At 45.7% G+C, this 21,477-nt stretch overlaps 1 protein-coding gene across 1 annotated transcript in view; it reads right to left on the bottom strand.

Annotated features, from left to right (window-relative positions):
• Window positions 1–1,268: 1,268 nt before the first annotated feature.
• Window positions 1,269–21,477, bottom strand: part of UBIAD1 (UbiA prenyltransferase domain containing 1) — a 44,748-nt gene continuing 24,539 nt past the window's right edge. Inside the window, exons 4-5 of the transcript XR_007709073.1 lie at window positions 15,954–16,077; window positions 1,269–1,346 (exon numbers count right to left, since the gene is read on the bottom strand). The gene's annotated coding sequence lies outside the window, so the exon portion shown is untranslated. The remainder of the gene's footprint in view (window positions 1,347–15,953; window positions 16,078–21,477) is intronic.

Below are 21,477 nucleotides of genomic sequence, written 5' to 3'. Positions count from 1 at the left end.
CAGTAAGCGGAAAGTAATTGATAGCAGCAGGTAGCTCCAATAAGTTTCATAATCAATACAATTTATAGCTGAGACAGCTCCAAACACTGAAGCAGGGAAGCCCAGCTTAATGTGTTTATAACCTTTCTCATTTCTTTTTGCTCATTTTTATTTCCTTACTTCTTTCAGTAGTGTTCAAGTACTAATTTCTCCATGGACATAACAAGCTCATGCTTCATTCACCATTATCTTACAAATGCCTTGTAAATTGATTTACCCATATGGCAGAGGGGAACTGCCCTAGATCTCTAGGACAGAGAAGAGATAAGACACGTGGCCTTAATCTCAGCAGAAAGTAATTTAATTTTTTGTGGTTGTTTTTATTGGATTTAAAGTGAGCATAAATGAGTAAAAATCAAATGAAAAAGAATTACCCCCCCATCCACTGCATCCTTCCCTCTCCCCACCCCAAGAAAAAAAAAAGGTATAGGGAGGAAGTGATCATTAAAACAAAGGGTTTTCATCAATAAATAGTTCCTTAATTTCCAGCATGTGTAGAAGGAAGGATGACTTCAGCAGTTCTGATGTCAGGAGACTGTACGTAGATTTCTCACACGCACCTTGTATAGTTTTTCATGTCTTAATTTCTCCGCTCACAAAACAGGGATAGAACACATCATTCCCTCCTTGTGGAGGGTTTATTTACCTCATGCACACTGAGATCATGCAACAAAAAGTACTCATTATTTAAATACATGTTCTCTCTGTACTAAAAAACACAATTTGCAACTGTTCTGACAGGTGACATAAAACAAATCAACAATAAATCAAGCAGTTATGGCTTTCTGACAATGACCAAAGACTGCATCAAGAAAGATGGGAGATGTTTCCAAGTTTTCTTGACGGATCCAAGTTTAAATAGTTTACTGCTCACACCTAAATGTTCCAACTGACTGTGCCAAGCACCCTTCAGACATCCTGCCAGTCTTGTTATTGCATGCACACACACAGTTCTGAACTCTGACAGTCTCTTCTGTCCTGGTGTTTGTGTGAGCTTTAATTAACATGGTAAGAGAAGCCTCAAGAGGTCAGATTTGAAGGGCAGGAAAGCAATGGTAGAACTAGGTGTTACGAGGACTTTAATGCTTTTGCACAGACAAATTAGGATGCAGGAAGGAATCAACTGATATTTTCCCCATGGCACAGCACAAAAATTAGCATGCAGTCCCAGAAACGTGACTATGTCTAGCACCTCCTACCTGAAACCCACTGTAATATCCAGAGACTCTCTTGCACGTCCTTTTCTGGTGAGTTGGGTACCGAATCTTTCTCCTTCTCAGCAACTTCTGCTTCCCAATATTATTCCTCTGGAAAAGGAACAGCATCAAATTGATTACATGGAGAAAGTGGGTACAGCAAATTTTTCTCTGTATCAAGAGCATTTTTATTCTTCCTTTTTAGCTGAAATGGGAAATGGAAGAGCTGATATTCAGTTCTTTCAAAACTTTTCACAGAATCATGAACAATATTTTTCAATACAAAGACAAACAAAAACAAGTTTTAACCTGAAAAAAATGTCTGTCTTGTTAAATATAAAAAGCTGATAATTATTTCAAATAGTCAGACAGAGAATAGTCATACTACAGAATCATGAAAAGTCCGTAATTGTCAATTAACAACACTTTTCGGGAAAGTTTTCATTAAAGGCCATTTTCCAGTGAGTAAAAAACACACACTTTTCAACGTAATGCTAAAAATAGTCTCAGGTGAAAGAGTAAAGCTCAGTAGAAGGCCTGTTCCATGCAGGATGCCTCATTGTGTTCCAGTGACTCAGTGACCTCAGACATGCTTCCAAGCTGCTAGATGTTCTTCTAGAACTATTACATAAACTTTTCCTTCTTCGATAAACCTTTTTTTATATAATATTGTTTAGGAATAAAAAATACAGGCAGTTCCATCTGAGGAATCCAAACTAAGGGCATTAGAATTCAACGTATCCCATTTAAACAATCACTTGTCCTCATACACAGACTAGCAAGTGTCAGGAAGGCAATCTCTAAAAATACAGACTCCCTGCTGCTGCAGGACAGAGGTACAGTCATAGTTAGATGGCTACATCTGAAAAATTTTCAGAAGTTACCTCAGCCTTTTTACTGTGAGAACCATGGCCTCTTTGAGCTTACTATGAGAAGGTTTTCTTTATGACTGGGACAAGTTTCATGGGACAAATCTTCCTAGGGGGATAAAAGTGAGAAGCCTCCAGTCAGGACCCAGACACGAGTTTAATTCTCCCATGTGCAAAGATCCAGCCCCAAAAGCCTAGGTGTGCTCCAGGCCCCATTGACAAGCTCTCAGGAGGATGCTGAAAAATATTTGAGCCGCCCATTGTGTGATTCTGTGATTCTGTGATTCTGTTCCTGAGCCATGAGCAGGGACATTTGTCTTCTTCCCTGGGAGCAGTGCAGAACCAGCCATGTTTCATGATACGCGTCGGAACAGGACTCCTCAAGCAACGCCCAACAGCAGCAATGCCAGGAAGAGACACTGCATCAGGAAGAAGATTTCCCTTTCGTTTTAACACATTTTAAACGAATGAATAATTCATCCTGGATGACTTTGAGCTGAGGCGACTCTCCATGTTACCACCTGATTATATGTTCCATAAAAAGAGATGACAGCAATTTATCTCTTTTCTCTTGCCTGGTGGGCTCATGGGGGGATAAATATGCTGCCACCAAACTGGAATGATGAATCATCCCTCAGAGCAACCAACGACATTTTTAGTGATTTGGCATTTAGTGCTTCCCAGCGGGAGTGGTGAAGAGAGGAACATCAGCATAAACCTTCAGGAAAGGAGGGAAAACTATGGGCAATGGACGGCTTTGTTCCCTCTGTTCATCTCCATAGGATTAATTCATTGCTGAATACCCAGCAAAGGCACCCGGGCAGACGAGCCTTTCTCCTGAAAGCAGTGGAGTCTGTAAAGATCAGGTGCTCACACTGCTGTCTAGTGTTAAGGAAAGCAACTAATAAGTCTTAACCTCTTTTATTATTGATTGAACAGTGGGTTTAGGCTGGAGAAGAGCTCCGTTCGACATTCCCCAGAATCATGCTTCTTTCCCCTGGGTCACTTGTATAACAAGTTGTATAGCATGTGCCAGTCTTTCAGCTGGAAAATAGGAGTGAGAGAGATTTGTGCTGGGCATTAAAGCACGCTTAAAGGCGAGAAAGGACTTTAAGAGGGTGCTGCTCTGGCTAGAGGGGCTCTGTTCTTTTACCCATGACCACTTAGGCAAACCTGAGCCTCTCCCAGGAGGGGACCATTAGCTCTGCCAGCATGGGGCTTTTTGGATGATCTGAAGCCACCAAGCACAGATCTGTTAGGGTAAAATCTGAGAAGCGAGGGCTTCCTTTCTTAAACAACAAGATGCCCTGATATTACTGCAGTCATTTATGGGACATCCCTTATGTTTATGGGCATATAGATAACTGTTGTCATGCTACACCAAGCCAAAGGCAGCCAAGCGCCCAGTGCTCTTGCCCCCAAACAACACATCCTGGCTATAAGTTCTCTCCCCTTGCTGCAGTCCCTCTCCCACACAGCCTCATGCTGTGCTCTGCCGCCAGATGCACCCACCAGCACAGCAAATGAAACATTTCCTCGTGGACATATTGTGCTGTGCACATCCACACTTCTAGTGCCTTTACCTTCACACTTTGTTCTGCTATCTCTGTCCTCCCTGCTACTCCCAGCCTGCAAGGGGCTGATACAGCATGTAAATGTGCTACAAAGACACATCCTCCCCGCCCCCATGCTGGCTATGGGGAACATAAAACACAGCAGAGATTGCTGCTATTTTATTATTTATGAAGCTTTGGTTATTTCATGTATAAATAATCCATGACTGCAAAGTGTTGCTGGCACTGTAATTGAATATTCATGAGGTATTTTTGTTGAGAATTTTCACCATCATTGCAAACCCAGACACAAAAATAAAAATCATCATAATAAAAATTTCACCTGTCATTTCACAGTTTCAACCTCTGGGAAAGAAAATCTCTCTCTCTTCCACCCTGAGGAATTCCTGAGACAGGGGGAACAAAGCAGTGGGGTTAATCTGGAAGGCAGGTTCATGCTGCATTGGAAAGAAGCAGGCACATCCTGCAACCAGCTCTGCCTGCTGTCTCTGAACATTGTCAGGATGCTTCATCTGTGGATGTTTGCTGTCTGCAAGGAGCGAATGCAAATTTCCCCCTCTCCTTCCTAGAAACATCTCTCTTTTCAGGTTTAATCTTAGCCAGAACCTTGATAGAAAAGCACCCAAGTGGGATCGCTCGGCAAGCAAAATGGAAGCATGTTGCTGCCACCCTGTGGAAAATGGTAGCCCCCAATTTTTGGGACCACTAGAGATTCACAAAGCTACAGCTAGTACAGTGGTTACAAAGATTTGTGAGGCAGTCGTTGTCTTGGTGAGACCCAGGGGTGAATAAGCTGGGGATTTTCCTTGACATAATTGTAGGATTTGCAAAGAAGAGGTTTGGGTGCTTTGCAGGAATGATCAACGCTGCCTGTGCTATACCCATGGTGGACAGGAGGCACGTGCATCAAGGGGATGGAGCACTACTGCTGCACGGGCTCTCATGGACAACTTTGGCAAATTCCTGGATGCCTGCAAAGAACAAGTGTCTCTTGCATCCCAGAATAGTCTATCGTGCAGTTTTACTTGCTTGCCGTGCTGAGATTCCCCTTTTCTTCTCCCAAGGTTCTTTATTCACCGTGCCCTTCAGCTCCTTCTATTTCACCCCCAAAAAGGCAAATGGGGACCAACCAAAAGATAGCAGACACTTCCCTCCCCCTGCTTTTTATCCATATCTTCTGGTCCTGCTGGTGAGGAGGCTCTGCAGCTGCCTGCATGGCACATGCCCCCTGCCCCTTACCATCCACTGTCCCAGTTCTCCCCTACATGTTCCTCCATGTCATAGCTCCTTCATTTCCAATTCTGTGAAACACTGTGCATTGCAGAGAAAGCAAACAGCAACAGGAGAGACAATATGTTCCCAGCCCTTCTCACCCAGCCTACTCGAACCCAAAGAGGGGCACACGAGCACCTAGCAGCCAGCTCTGAGATCCAGAGCCACTCCATTCTGCCACAGCCCACACGCATGTGGGGTATGTGAGGCTATGTCCCACCAGCACATCACAGACGGGGACAGAGCTCTCAGGCACTTTGCCTTCCAGAGTGATTTATGGGCCCTGTCAATCCAGCAGACTGAACCGCAGAGACAGCTGGAGCGTGCAGCACAGAGCAGCAATCCATCACCACCGGGTGGGAGTCACCCAGGAATCTATCAAGAGCTTCATCATGGTGACATCTTTGCAGAGGCAGAAAGAGAAACAAAGGAAAAAGGAGACAGAGAGTGAGCCGAGAGTGGAAAATCCACCTGGCTTTTCTCAGAACTTCAGAGCTACAGAAGAAAAACACAATTACAGACACAAAAAATATTTTTGGTGTTTGTAGTGACTCAGGTGGACCTGCTTTAGAGCCACAAATGACAACGTTTCACACAGCTGGGCAGGGTGCTCTGGTGCCGGCCATACAAGCAGCAATCAGAGATTGCTTTCCCATTTGCTAGTTACAGAGCTTCATGGTAGTTATTAATCACTTCCAGGTATGACAACTGGATGGTTTTGATGGCAAAGGCATTTTATTGCTGGGGAGATGCCACTGGCAGAAGGAATTAGCCCCCAACTCCACTGCAGAGGAGAAAGATGATGCCCTGTACTTGAAGAAATCGAAAGCAAGCTGCAGCATTTCACTATATGGCGGTGGGGTTTGTACTGTAACCTAAAGCTGACTCCTCAGCAGGAGCCAACCTGCTGCCCTGAAGTGCAGTCACGCGTGTGACCCGAGACCCACCAGGACATCCGCATGTATAAAGTCACAGTAACATACAGGATACTCATACAAGGCCCGCATATATCCCCAAGTCCAGAAAAATGAGTATACAACGGCTCAGCACATACAAAGGACAGGGGCACACGCAGAGATGTAACTCTGTGTGGAATCTACCAGCATAGTAGGAATACAGAAAGCAAACTCAGAGACGCACAGAGATGCACGGTCCCCTGTGTGGTGCCATGATCAGTGCAAGAGCGTACATTGTCTTTCTTTGGTCTACAACTCACCAGTAAGAAATATGTCAAGTTCTCCAGTAAAAAAGCTTCTCTCCATCCCCAAACTCCATAAGGAAACCAGGGAATGTGATTTCTCCCAAATTGGTTAGACGTTAGGGAGAGAGGTAAAGAAAAGAAGTGAGCATCTGCTCTTGGAGAAAAGCAAAGCAATTTACCTTTGAATAGGAAGCAGCAGAACAAAGCGCATTATTTCTTTTTGCTCCAGAGACAGACACTGATGTTGTTTTGAGTCATGCTGATTACAGGTTAAGCAAGTGTTCCCAAAGCTGAGGAAAGATAGAGGATGTGTTGGGACCTCTCAGAACGCTATAAATCAGCTGAAAATCTGCCAAAAAAAATAATAAATCAAATGATCAAAAGGGTTCAGGAGCTGGGAGTAGGGGCAACAAATGCATTTGGGCATCACAATGTGGATTAGGTTCAGACAGGGGTCTGAGAGATAAGAGAGATGGGGGCATGGGTCAGGGAGAAGAAAGGTCATGGGAGGAAAGCAAAGGTGGGCACGAACTGGAGCAGTGGCAGAGACTGCCCAGGAAGCTGAGGGCAGGACACTTGGACTGGAGAAGAGGAAGTACCTGGGACTGTGAAGGAAGCACTGGAGACTTGGCAGGGGCCATGGGCAGGGACACCTCCCACCAGCCCAGGCTGCTCAAAGCCCCATCCAACCTGGCCTTGGACATTTCCAGGGATGGGGCATCCACAGCTTCTCTGGGCAGTCCGTGCCAGGGCCTCGCTGCCCCCATAGTGAAGAATTTCTTCCTTGCAACTAATCTAAATCTACCCTCTTTCAGATAAAAGCTATTACCCCTTGTCCTATCGCTACATGCCCTTGTAAAAAGTCCCTCTCCAGCTTTCTTGTAGGCCCCCTTTAGGTACTGGAAGGCTGCTATAAGCCTGGAGCCTTCTCTGCTCCAGGCTGAACAACCCCAACTCCCTCAGCCTGCCTTGACAGCAGAGTTGCTCCAGCCTCTGATCATCTTCATGGCCCTCCTCTGGACTCACTCCAACAGGTCCATGCCCTTCTTGTGTGGGGGGCCCCAAGGTTGAACTTGTCTCCTCTAGGGTCCTTTGCTTGCCTCTGGCAGACCCTCTCCCCAGTTCAACCATCCCCACAGACAGCAGGTACCCACATGCCCTGAGAAGACATTAAAGTATGGGGGCTATGATTTCCAGTGTCACAGGACCTGCTTTTACAGCACAAGACAGGCCGAGCTGTATCTAGCTTACCTCCAGCAGATTCTCCGGTGCCGTCTGAGTCACACGGACTATGTGGAGCCATTTGAGTTTATGATCCTTTTATCTCTCTGACCAAGGGATCATAAGCTGCTTCCCCCAAGAAGAATAATGAAGCCTCATACATTACACATCCCCCAAAGGACTTAATTCCCCTTAATCTAAGGGGAGGATTTGCCTCCAGTCTCAAGCCCTTTTATTATCCATTTGTTGCTCCATCTGTAGCACAGATCATAAAGGATTTTTTTTTTATTTTTTAAGTCAACCTTTGCTTGGGCCTCATTAAGGCCTTACACAAAGTCCCAGGCTGCTCACAGCTCAGAGAAATGGAATAAGACAGTGGCAGTGAAGCCTGTATGGCCTCATCCTCCCTCATAACAGTGCATGGCAAGGACAGGGAGATGTCTGGCTCATAACCAGAAAAATGAAATGATGGGTCAAGAGAAACACAGCAGTGACACTTACCCTTCCCTCAGACCCATGCTTGCACTGAAATGGGCTGTTCTGACAAACGAGAATGGTCCTGGTTTGGTGAATTACGGCTATTCACACTGCAGGAGCAGCAGGAGCACCAGCCAGTGAGCCAAGATTCCTCTGTGCTACACAAGGTACAAAAATATACGAAAGAGATTGCTCCTGTCCCTGAGAGCATTCCCAGTGCTCAGCTTATTTTTAAATACGGGAGGCATGCCCAGCCTGCTGCTATGATGGGCTGTGGCTACTGGAGGAGCCTGTCTCCTTCCCTGATCCACAGCCTGGCTCTGAATATATTGCTGTGCTATTCTCTGCCTCTCTCTCCTCAGCTGCAAATTGGAGCCTTACCATTCAATACAGTGGATTACTTTCAAGGGACTAGGTGCCATAACGGTACAACTGAGCATGTAATGGGGATTCGAGAGGGTTAAACAAGACACTGCTTTCTCTGCTTTCATAGCGTCTGTGTGCTAGCCAGAGGGGATACATGTCCATGTAACAGGCACCCCTTCAGTGCAGTTGCCCTGACTCCTCTATGAGCTGGGTGCGTATACATGTACAGGCTGCTGCTCCCAGAAGTGCTGCTGCTTTATTTTCTTCCTTTGCTGTTCTCCTCACTGGGCTAGAAACTGGCACTGAACTGAAAGTAATTTCCTTTCTTTTTAAATAAATAATAATTTAACAACGCATGCTGCTGAATTCATTCTTGCATCAAAGGGGAGATGATTGCACTTCCCAGGCCGGAAAGGCAGAGAAGGGAGGAAGACACAGCTTTATAATTAAATTTGCTTTTCCTCCTTTCTTTGTGCATCTCATTAAAAGAAAGAGTGAAAAAATGAAATAGAGAAAAGCATACACAGAACCTTGTTTCTCAGCCTCGGGAGAAAGGCAAAACTCTCTCGTTTGTCTTTTGCTGCTACTTCCATGCAGCCTCACGGATAACCCGAGTGAGAGCCTTTCAGTTCGGTGGGGGTGCCCAGCAAAGTAGGAGAAAGCACAGCAGGAAAAAGCACAGCCATTGCTGCTGCTGTCTGGGGAACGAGCAGAGAGCTGAATCCCCAAGAACTTGCTATACATTTTCTTTGACACCTGACACACATAACATGCTATTAGGGGCACTATTCACACATGGTAGAGCCAAAGTGCCACAGCAAAGGGCGCTGTGACATGCTTATGATTATTAGGCGAGTCACTGGCTAGCTGTGCTGACAGAGCAGCTGCTCTTCCTGCCTGCTCTGTCTGGGGCCTCAGTTTTACATGCTCAGGCTGACCAGAAGCACCCCACTCACAGAAACCACTGGCATAGAGCCCCCCAGTACCATGACTTCTCTGGGAGGCACTGACTCTTGTAAGCTATGGCACTAGCAGAGTTTGACGAGCATCCCTGCAGCTCCGACCAACCTCCCCTGTCCAGCGTGTGCTGGGGCTGGGGCCCTGGAAGCCAGCCTGAATCCTGCAGCGTCTGCCTAGAGGGAACACCCGCCGGGGACTGGGGATTACTCACCCTTAAAGAAATTCACTGAATAAGTGAACAGCATGAAACACTCTCATTCAATCAATGCAAACAAGCACGCTGCAACTCTCTCCATAATGACCCTACACTCACAGCCATCTTTCTCCGTGGAAAAATAAATGATTCTGTATTAAGGAGGCTTTGCCAAGTATAGTTTATGAGAATAACAAAAACGCTTTCCTTAATAAAAGGAAAGCTATTGGAACTTATGTACTTAGATATTGCCCAGGTTAACTCCTTCAGAACATCCTCTTATCTCTACTTTGGTGATCTCTGTCATTGCCTGGGTGCTGCACAGGCTTAGATCCTGTGCATGGCATCAACACTGGCTTTAATCCCATGGAAGGACATCCCCTGAACTTGAAAGCAGCTCACTTTCAGCAGGGACTTTGGTCCAGGAACTGTTTGAATTCTGTATCTCTCTCTTCCCTTTCTCCTTTTGTGTACAGCAAGTTCTCTTTGCACCTTTACTATTTAGTATGGCAGAAGAGGAGGAAATCACCTTCAGCTTTCCTTGCCATCTGCATCCCAATTGCTCCGGTGGGATTTGGGCTGCATTCCAAATTGTTCCATTTGCAGTGGATCTGGGGCACAGGGAGGACAAGCTGACTGTGACATGTCTCAGTGGATAAGACTCCAGCGCAGCTCGCTTCTGGAGCCTTTCTGTTCTGACTACTGTAGTTACGGCTGGCTAGGGCTGCTGAGTGCTCTCCTTCACGTCACCCCACAATTTACCTGCCAATCTGCTTATGGACTACTTAAAACAGAAAGCCCCCCCAGAGACAAAATTCAAACACAGGGAAATAATAAAAAATACAAAAGTGGCATTGCTGTGCATTATAAAATAATGAAACTGGTTTTTTTCAATTTGTTTCTGCCCCAGATAGTGGCAGTGATCAGCACTTTACTAAAGATGCTTCTTCCACATCCTGGCATATGTTATTACTGTTATTAATAGCGAGCCATTCCCGGGGGCAGCACTCTGTGCAGGTACATTTATTTCCTTCACGGCCCTGTCACCCCCTTGCTGGTGCTCCAGCTCCCTGCAGCACACCCCACTACGAGGCAAGGGAGGCACATGAAACTCAGGCACCAGCCTACCACACTCCAGACACAGCCCAGCCTCATTCTGTCACTCAGGATGTGCCTGTTGTTAGTTTTATATCGCCATAATTGCATTGCATGTGCCTCATACCACTGCTATTTCCTGTTCCTTTCTCCTAAATCAAGACTGCCCTTAGGAGGGATAAATAGTTGGACACTACCTCCTTCCCTCTGAGGCGGCAGGAAGGGGAGTTTTCAGAACTTGCTGCTCGGCAGCGAGGCAAACTTTCTCTTTCTCCCAGGAAAGCAAAACTTTCTTGTTTCTGAGTGCTGACTTCTGTCCTCTGAGCAGGACTCGACCCGTGCATTTCTTGGGACAAGGGCAGGAGGGCTGCAATAGGCAGGTACTTGCTCGGGTGTTACTGCAACCACACAGCCTCGGGCTTCCAGGCACTCCCTCACAGCAGGCCCAGGCATACAGACATGAGCAAGTAATGAACTGGGACTTAATATAATGTGTAACAGAGACGGAATAACCACCCTCCAGCCAACCAAGGCGAGAGAAAATGGACAACTGTATGCCTCTGATTCTCCACTTCCCACTGCTTAACTTACCTACCTCAACTGCAAGCTCTCCGAGGAACTGACAACGTGTTTCAGTATGTAATACAGCAGGAACATGCCCTTTGGGATTGCATGTCCTGTCACAGCAGAAATCACAGTGATAGCTCAGCCTCAAATCTGGCAAAACAAGAGCAAGGGAAGTTTCTTGAGAGAAACTCCCCACCTGCACAATGCCCTGAGTCTGGGTTCAAAATACACAAGGTACATTCTCTCCTGAGACAAATGCGCCGAGCGCCTTTCCTTTCCTCAACCTGTAGGATGTAACAACTTCTGGGGGTCACATTTGCCTTCCCTATGTGGGAAGAGGCTCTGTGCAGTCACTAACGTGCTAACTCCGTCAGCAATGCAATCCAGAACTCGTGAGCGCTGGAGAAATCAATACAACCGGGCAGTTCAGCTGCTCTTTGCCCACTGGCCATGTTTGTCAGAAGCACAAGGGAACAGTGTAGAGCCGTTTAATAACACAGCTCATTAGGCTTCTGACAGAAGGATATGATGGAACTGAGGCCTCAAACATTGAGCCTCGTGAGTCTATTTTTATGTGCACTTTCAGGTTGGGTATGTTACATTTCCCAGCATGTGAGGAATGCATATCGGGCACAAGATCCAGAGGGAGATTCCCTGAGGAAACGCTGTAGGAATCCCCCTGAGGGAGCAAAACAGAATGCTCAGGAAAGTGCTTGGAAAACAGCTTACATGAAGCAGGTAGAGATGACCTAGAGGTGACAGCTTCCTAATGGCGAGAAAGCTGGCAGAGCTCAGTTTTATCAGGGTACCTCCAGAAGAACCACTTCTGGCTGCTCTGTTCTAGGTCACAGTTTTCCTTGCCCCAGGATCCTGCCTCTAGGCTTCTCTGTTGCTTCAAATACCAACACCCATTGAGAAGCAGAGTTGCAATGAACGGTCAGAATCGGGTTCATAGCACTCTGCCAGTTGTGTTGAAAAGCCTCACTGCAAACTTAGAGGTGGTTTCCACATGAGGGGAGCCAAGACCCTGCACCAGCTAGCGAACAGAACAGCAAGGAAACAGACTGCCTCATTCCTACAAGCCTAGCCACCTAAGCCATTGTATGCTTTTAGAAAGACACCCAGCACCAATTCAAGGAGTTCCAGTAACAGATCCTCCACTAGAATCCTAGGCAAGTCGTTCCAATACTTCATTATTGCATTGTTGAAATTTTATTTCCAGTCTAAGTAAGACTAGATACCCTTCTAGCTATTTAACTTCCAGGCACCAGATCTCACCATGGCCACTGTCTGCTAGATTAATGAGCTTTCTATTATCAGAAATCTCTCTCCTTGTACTTAAAGGCTGCGATCAAGTCACCTCTTTAGCTTCCTTTGTATATACCAGATGCAACTCCTTGGCACCGTCACATCTCACAGAGTTGTATAAGGATGAATATGTACAAGTCGTGGTTCTACAATGACAGAAAACAGACTTGCCAGAAGTGCAGTCATTATTCAGAGCTGTTCACTGAGTTGATCTGCTCTGGACATAAAATTCTGATAAAAAGTCACTGGCTGGAGCAGCTATTCCATTGCGGTTGGTCAGCTACGTCAGATAGAACAGTTTCAATTGAAGATCATGGAGGTGTATAAATGTTCATGTTGACTCCTCTGAGTGCTTTTGCATGCAGGCTTAGATTACTTTTCAAAAACTCTGTATCAGCAAAATGCATCTGCTTCAACATTTGGGGAAGAAGTATCAGGGATAAATTCAGAGTTTCAATTTTTCCCTAATATTCAGGAGGGGTAATATGATTTTGGCAGAATGGGCACAGACTCAGTGACAAAACAGGCTCCATATTTTCAAAAGAGCTCAGCACCTGGGTGAATCCAGGCTGCTCTTTTGAAAACCAGGCATTAGCAAGGTAGGTGAAATCATGCAGTTTAAGCATAGTGATTATTTACAATATGCAACCTGCTATGCCATTCTCATTCCAGCTCTTTGGCTGTTGCCACAGCTTTCATTTTGTTATTTATGTTTCCCCCTTGACTTCCTTTAGCAATGTGGCTACTTATTTCTCTTCTCCCTCTACCTCATGAGAGCTCATAAAACAGCATGACAAGCAAAAGATCTGAAATACATTAACACACATAGCAATGCCGCTGAACCAGAAGAATCAAAATTAACGCAGTTTGGTTCTTGCCTGCCCAGTCCCGGCTTTCTTATTCTCCACACAAACATCCTTCTCTCAGCTTGAAACTAGCATTCGTTTTAAATATTTTCACACACTAAAATTGTTCCTAAATGTGCATATTAGCAGGTGGAACAACTTACTAAGTTACTCTTAGCAAGCTAACATTCATCTCAACAGAAGCCTATTATACTTAATATACATTATACTTCTTACTTCCCAGGATCATAAAACCCAGAATCACTAATGAAACCAGCATACTAACTCTTCACCTGGGACTAGAGAGATCAGGGTGTCAAAGGCAGGGGGGGGAAAGAAAAAAAGCATACATTTTAGGTGTGGAAGCACATTTGTGCAGGAGACATTTGTGCAAGTTTAGCAAGACCTACATGTTCACAAGAGGTGGAGAGATGCTCCTTCCATACAGGTTTCCAAACCAAATGATGTTTATAAGAACTGTCAAGAAAATATTTGCTTGATCTGACAAGAAAAAAAAAAAAAGAGGAAAAAAAAAAGTTGAAAAAAATGTTGTTCTGGGGAAATGGCACCAGAAAAAAAAAGCCAAGTCTGTCATGCTGGGACCTTGCTGTCAGACATTGAATTTAATAGGGCAACACCTTGGGTCTCTAGGCCACCTTTGGTCTTTGATGGTGACACAGCAGGTCACCTTTGGTTGTGCCGAGAGGACAGGGCTCCAACTTCTGCTCAGGCTCCTGGAGGGCACAGTGCTTGCTCTGACTGTTGGAAGGAATCTAGTACTGCTACAGTTAAATCACCTGCAAAAGCAACACTAACCGCATTTACAAAGAATCTTTTGCAGGTGTCAGTAGAGTCTGTACAGAAGAAAACCAATGCGCTGGGGGGAAAATGACCTTCGCGGAGCTCTGTCCATTCAGGTTTGTTAACACCTCTTGCTGGTATGACTACCTGGTAAAACATTACCACCAGATCCGGGGCAGAATATAAGGTGCCTTTCAGCTGCAGACCTGTCAAGGACACAGGACTATGGTAGGCAGGAGTTTGAAAACACTCAGCTGCAAAATGGGAAGGGGGCTGGTGTTAGGTATTAGTTTAATCCATATCTGAGACAGAATTGGGTCAGACTCCTGAGAAGATGCACACGCAGCATTGGCCAGGGAGGAGGGAGCCGGGAGCCCTTGTCTTACCTACTTACCAGCAAACACTCCCAGCAGTGAAAGGGCTTTGCTCAAGACGTGTAATGTACAAAGTCCCACCTAGTAACGCCCAGAAGGTTTAAATTTGTTTTTGCACTGTTCCTGGGTTGTAATTGTTAAGCAAGGATCAAAGAGATTTTGGCAATTTAGTTTGAGCAGAGAAAGGAGAGAGCATGGAGGGTTTCTAAAGGGTTCAGACAGCTGAAAGATAGATATGCGTGCTTGGGACACTTTGGGATGTGGGACTGGGATGGGGCTATGTTCCAGCCTGGATATGCACATACTGGGGACTGGGGACTGCTGCTAGGCTGCTGCTACTGTGATGGCAATAAGACAGTGTGATGAGCAGGGAAGCCCAGCTGGCAGCCTCCATCACCAAGGGGAGCACAGGATGGCCCCTGTGGGACGCGCAGTGCTCGAGCCGCGTATATCCTACTCAGATCACTGCTGCTACTCCACAGGAGAGAAGGGGTAGTGGCAATGCTTCAATACATACCTCTGCATTGCAGCAAGTACGCAGGGCCCCAGTGCCCCGCAGAAGGGGAAGGGACCAATGTGTCTGGCCCCACCCCGGTCCCACCCACCTTCCCCAAAACCACAACTCAGAAATCCACTCTGGCTGGCAAGTCTCTCCCCTTCCTCCTCTCCTCCTTCTACCTACCTGTTTGCCAGGGATGGTATAACAGGGGCAGAGGATAAATCAGGTGCTATATCAGAGTATTCTATCCCTGACTGTATAAAGAGCAGCTTTTGTGACTTCCTGATGTGATTTACCACACAATGACAACCTTTAATGTCCGCCAGTGTTATAATCTACTTTATCTTAATACAATCTTCCCCTGCTGAACCCTCCAGAGTCTTAACTGCTATTTTCAATGGAATTTTTTTTATTATTATGACTTGATACTGTGATTACTGTCGCACTCCCGCTCTTTGTGGAAGGGGAAATTAATAAGTTTTTTCTTAAGCACTTTGCACCAGAGCTGAATACCAATCAGCCCCCAAGCTGGGTTCCTGCGCCTGCTGGATTCAATTATGATCCTTTGCTCTGACTTTCCAAGATACAGCCATTTTCAGATCAACAGCATGTCAGCACATCAGACCCTCTTTCACTTGCCAAAGGTCCTCATTGTGGTGAGGAAAGGTGACAGGCACTGGGTGGGGGAATGTGTGGCTTTTCTACCATTCTCCTATGGCTACCCCATTCACAGTGATCTCCACTCACATGCCCCTGTATGAGGAAATTTGGACTCATCATGCTTTAGAGAGGAGGGTCTTCCTAAACTTTTACTCTTCTTAAACTTCTATTCTCTTCTGCTCAACAGAGTCTTCTGCCTTTCTGGTCTCCACAGGCCAGCAGTGACCTGGTCTGCAGCATTTGCCCAGAGAAGCTGTGAATGCCTCATCCCTGGAAGTGTTCAAGGCCAGGTAGGCTTTGAGCAGCCTGGTCTAGTGGGAGGTGTCCCTGCCCATGGCAGGGGGGTTGGACCTAGATGATCTTTAAGGTCCCTTCCAATACAAGCCATTCAATGATTCTATGATTTGTATAAGCAAGCAGTGAAAGGAAGGCTTACCCACAAAATGCTGTTTCTACCATGATGATGTAATATTTCTTCCAGTACTGAGAGTGCATTCGGTCTGTCACTGAAGTACTTCACTGTGAAAGATGGCTTGCTGTCCCGATTCCTCAGCAATACACTGCAATAATTGAAAGGCAGAGAGAGCGTCATTGTTTCCATGCCTTGAGTTAGATTGTTCCCACTTTGCACTTCACCATATTGCTAGCTACGGTGTAAAGTGATTTCCTTCTACGAGGTAGCATTTCACACCTTATTTGGACAGGTGTAATTGTGCACATAAGGGTGAAGATATGCAGGGGAATACACTTGAGCTCTCATTTTCTAAATTTTTTCTTCTAAACAAAGGCCTGAAACGCAGGCGCTGGGTCAGTATACCCAGCATCCTACAACTGGGAACACACGTGGAATGGATGTTTAATTCAGAAGGCTCCACGGAATAGATACCCAGCCTGCCTCAGCGCAACCAGCCAAAGGCATTTCCTAACTCTCTTAAAAACGCCTATGGTAGAAACATCTAGATGGAACTGACTCTAAAATACTGCAGAAAGAGATCAGGGCAGAACGTGGGCATCATGTGTGTCCTAGGCTCTTGGGGATGATGCTATAGCATTTGCCTTTCCTTTCCAGTTCTTTCAGGACCATCAAGCCCCCATGACCTCCCAACTAGGCAACTGCTAAGGCAGCAGGGTAAGCACTGGCTGAGTGAGCAGCCAGGCTCAGAGCCCAGGCGGCAGAGCTAGTGCCAGTATTGACCAGGAAAACTGAAAAAAGTGAACACACTCTCTGTAATTAGTCAACCTGATGGATGTCATCAGGTTTGTTTGCTTCCTGCAAAGATGCCAATAGCCTAACAGAGCACACTTCCCCATTATGTAATAAAACCATACAGGTAATTAAAAAACTCCTGGCAGGACTACAAACAAGAACATTATCTATGAACTGTTTCAGTGGAGCAAGAGGAAATGGAAACTGAAAATTCCACTTCATTTGAAGGGAGACAGATTCAAGGGATATTTGAATAAGAGCTGGGCCAGCAAAAACTCATATATACATCAACATCACCCTCTTTTCTGCTACACAATACCCCCTTTGGCTATTGCAACATTTCTAAAGATCCCGAAATTAAATTAGGGCCTCTCTGCACTGCTTTTATTCTATATCAACACCTTTGAGATTTTATAGAAAAACAGACAAAAATAGGCACGTCCTATTTTTCAATTGAGAAGGAAGAGACACGGGAGTTGTCCCCTGTCTCACTGGTCAGTTCCTGAAGTGCACAGATATTCTCTTAACGCCTAGTCCAACGCTCTGCCAGCTCACTCAGCCCCACTCCTTTACAAGGAGTAGAGGCTATAGCTGAGCACTGTGATGGAAGAACGCTTGGAAAGCAAGCAGTGGACAGCAGTGGCAGGCTTTGCTGGCTGTCAGATTCATCTGACTTGGAGTTACGAGGGAAAGAAGGGGCAGTGATGGGATAAACAGCCTAAAACTGTGGGCTAAGCAGGAGGTTCGGTGAGGATCTTGCACCCTGCCTCTACTAGCAGTGAAGAGCCCACTCACAAGCAGGGACAGAAAATAGAGGAAAGGAGGGAGAGTGCAGGAGGTGAGAGTCAGACCTCAGCACAGTTCCCTGTCGCAGTGGCCTGTGGGTGGTTTCAAATTCCCTTTTTATGGCTACAGCAAGCAGCTGAAGATGCAGCTGGAGAATTAAATAAGCTTACTGGCACACTGACAGCTCATTAGGTATGTAAGCCCAGCAGCACACAGCGCAGGCTGGTGCAGAAGAGGGCACACAGCAAAGGCTTTGCAGAGGCAGCTCTCTTGCTGGGGTACCCCAGCAGCACACCACGCCAGCTCTGAACAGCTCAGCAAGGACAAGGCAGGCTGCCCGGGTCATGGTTCTTAGGATATTCATAACTGCAGCGATATCCTTTCTTTCTACCAGGGCTTTTCTCCAAAAGAACTGACTCTCCAGGTGCCTTGCAGAATATATCAGGCACCTTTTTGCTCATTACTGACATGCAGCCTCCACCTCAGTAAGCCTCTGATACTTATCTACTGACAGGGGCAAGAAGCAGAGAGCAATGTGTCCTATTTAAATGCACTCAGCACCTCATCACACCAGTGGCTGGCAGCGTAATAGCTTCATACAACTCCTGCTGAAGCCAGAAAAATCTAAGTATGGGCTTCAATGAGAGCCAGGTTTGGCTGGTAAAAATCACAGATTTATGACAAGTCCTTGCCAAATACTGTAAATCGCTCCGATTTCCTTCCTCTAGTGTACCTGAGAAATATCACCTTCCTATCAAGGATCATGAGCAAGCAACTGTGACCTTAATGCGCATCAATATTAAAGGGCAGTTGCCCCGGACAGCAGCTTAACGGGAGATTTTGGGCAGAAAGGTCAATCACCTATGCCGCATGCAGCACAGATTACATCAGGTTTAAGTCAGAAAGCAGCATTCGACAGCTAAGGGGACATGGCTACCTCCTGCTATTCCTGTTGGTCAGCGATCAGTTAGGAGGCCTTAGGTGACCTTTCCCTGCCTCAGTCTCCCCTCGATCACAAAGCAATTAATTTGTTAATGCTTCTGCCCCATTAAGGATTAACAGGCAGTGCTCTGGGCACGTGAGCTAGTTCTTTGCCAGGTACGGAGCCTCACACAAAGTACTGACACGAGCGCAGATCACAACAAAATGGGATACTAGATATGCAACGGGAAGAGGCAGAGATACGCAGATGAAAGCTGTATCAATTGGGTGACTCACCAGAATCAAAACAGTCACCAGGGCTTAAGTGCGGTTTATTTATAGCTGCTGTGAGCACAGAGCAGCTAGATCTCAGAAAGACAGCTGAGAGAGGAAATGTGGGTTTTTTTCTATTATTTTACCTCTGGGGAATGTTTCTTGCTCACAGGAAGAGATAATTAAATCAACAATTAAAGCCACAAAGATTCCTGAGTCACAGACAATAGTGCATTGTATCTGACCTCTTCTGCCGTGCTTACAAAGCTCAGAAGTGATCTTGCAGGCAGACGGAGCTGAAGTGGGAAGAAAGCAGAGAAGCAGCCAGGCTGGCTGGAGAGGAACAGGGTGGGCAGGGACTACACCGCTTCTGCACCGCTCAGCCGGGGCCCTGATCTTCCTTGGAGGCTTTGACACTACAAATAATGAATTTTTCAAACTGCACATGGACAGAAATAGCATGAAACTACCCTGAGGTAAGCAATTTCTTCCAACACTGCTCCTTCAGGTCTAGGAGACAGGCAGTACCAGCCAGCCTGGGAGCTAGAAAACAGCTCTATAGAGCCTGCCCAGCGGCCTCAAAAGGAATAATGCCACTCCTATTCTTTGCCAGCAAGAGCTCTCTCTCTTCCACACTGCAAGAAAACAGCAGAGCCCTTTACCTCAATAAATATTTCTTATTGTTTACAAAAGCATCATTAAAGAAAAAATTAAGCATATGAAAGAAAAAACAAGGCAGAATTTCTCCTAGCAGTCTTTTGGTGGCAAAGCAGCCTTATTAGTGGATAGGAGAATTCCCAGTGCAGCTTGTGTTCTAAAACATGTGGGAAATAACATCTCTCGGTGACTTTTCTCCAACACAAAAGGGTTTGTAACAACAGCGCTGACAGGATCCGAAGCTGGAACTCCAGATTTTCAGCTTTGACAATGGAATTATTGCACATTATTCTTTCTAAGCAAATTAAACCCATTAATCGTCATAATTAGTAATGCTCTGTGTCAGTGATATGGTAACAGAGCTAGTCATTATACTGTGCTATTAAGAAACTAAAGAATGATACTACAGCCACTACACACTGCTGCTGTCACTGGCTGGCTGCGGAGGAGGATGTTAATGCCCAAGGCTTAAGAAGGTCTCCAACATCAAAGAGATACGAGGTCGGCAAGAGATACCATCACTCCCTCACTGGCTTTCAAGCCCTGGAGGTGCAGAGAAATAGCAGAAGAGAACAGATCTATCCTTGGTGTGGTTCTGCTTGAGCCAGGTCAACCATGGCAGAAATGATTTTGGCCCACGAGGCTTCCCTCTTGGTTTGTACTTAGAAAAGCCAATGACTGTTAAGTGTGAGGACAGTTCCAGTCCCGTGGCACCAGGAATGGGATGGGTTGCAGGAGGAGTCTGTGAGGATGCTGAGCTTTGGCACATTTACCCTAGTGCTGCTCTCATTTCATCATTTCATCACCGTGTATACTGGGACTGCATTAATAATGTGGCTACCAAACGTTAAATATCTATCCACTAACAAATGACTGACCGATAAACATTTATCATGATGCAAGGGCACTATACTAACCCATAATACATAATGCTCAGATACTAGACACTTGTTGAGCCTTTACAATCTATTTATGAAGTTTGGAAAATCTGATTGTAGCCCACTTTCCTTCGTTTGAATTTAGTTACATGCATAGGCTGCAAGTGTCAGAGGGTACCCCATGTGCTAGGTGCAATATGACCTCAAAAAAACCACCCCTGATGATCCCTGCCCCAAAGAGCTTACTTACCAGGTAAATCACAACACAAAAAAAAACCTTTTTCAACCAGTTTTTCTTCCTTATTTTGCAAAATATCACTTGAGAGAGGGAGATTTTTTTAAATCTAACAGATTTGTTACCTGAAATCAGTTATCAAAATGTTTCACTAATTTCATTTTCTATACCACTCACTAGTCAGGCTAGGTTGCTTAGTTACAATTGTCATTTTGAATTATTTCTGCTTCATTTGTCTGATTTGGCAAACAATGAGTTCCCTGATTGATTCTGATGTTGATGCTGACAGAAACTGAATTTAAAATTTCCTTCCTGCCTGCCTGATAAGACTGGTAGGTATGAACATTATGGAAAGGGAACACAAAGAAATCAACCTCAACACCTCCCTCATACAGAAAGGACGTTCCTCTCAGTGACACCAGTGAGACAACTTGCCTGGGGTGTGCGAAAGGCTGAAATAAACTGGTGCAAACAGACGACTCTTTGCCCTTTCATCCTGTGATGTTTCTGCGCCCACAGAGACGCTGTGCCCACGTATACCTGTGCTGGGCAAGAAGCCATTGTCCTGTAGTAATTGTCCTTATCAGTCATAATTCCACAACATGTTCTTAGGACAAGTGCCCAAATTATCCATAAATTTGGCATATGGCAGCTCCTCACAGAACTGTGTGCCTTGTTGGACTGAAGCTTAAATCTTCAGTTAAAAGCAACAGCTCTCAGCTCCGTGCCTCCAGCACACGTTCTCTAGCACCCCCCATCTTTAACACATGCTCCACTCCATTCTCTTCACATCACATCAAATCTTTCCTCCTTACTTTGCCACCCCTCCCACACCAGCTTCTAAAAACTGCTTCTTCAATAATGTGTTTGGGGCTTCGAAGTCAAGTATTTCCTTAATTTGAGCTCCATCTAGTGATGTAACTGAAGCCTTGTCTCCAGCCGATCCTCACACTGCGTGCAAGGTATTTTGTGCTGGACACAAGGGACGTGGGACTGAACAGCA

The sequence above is a fragment of the Cygnus atratus genome, chromosome 21 (genome assembly GCF_013377495.2).
Source record: "Cygnus atratus isolate AKBS03 ecotype Queensland, Australia chromosome 21, CAtr_DNAZoo_HiC_assembly, whole genome shotgun sequence".
Classification (NCBI taxonomy): Eukaryota; Metazoa; Chordata; class Aves; order Anseriformes; family Anatidae; genus Cygnus; species Cygnus atratus.
This window is presented reverse-complemented; position numbering and strand designations above follow the sequence as displayed.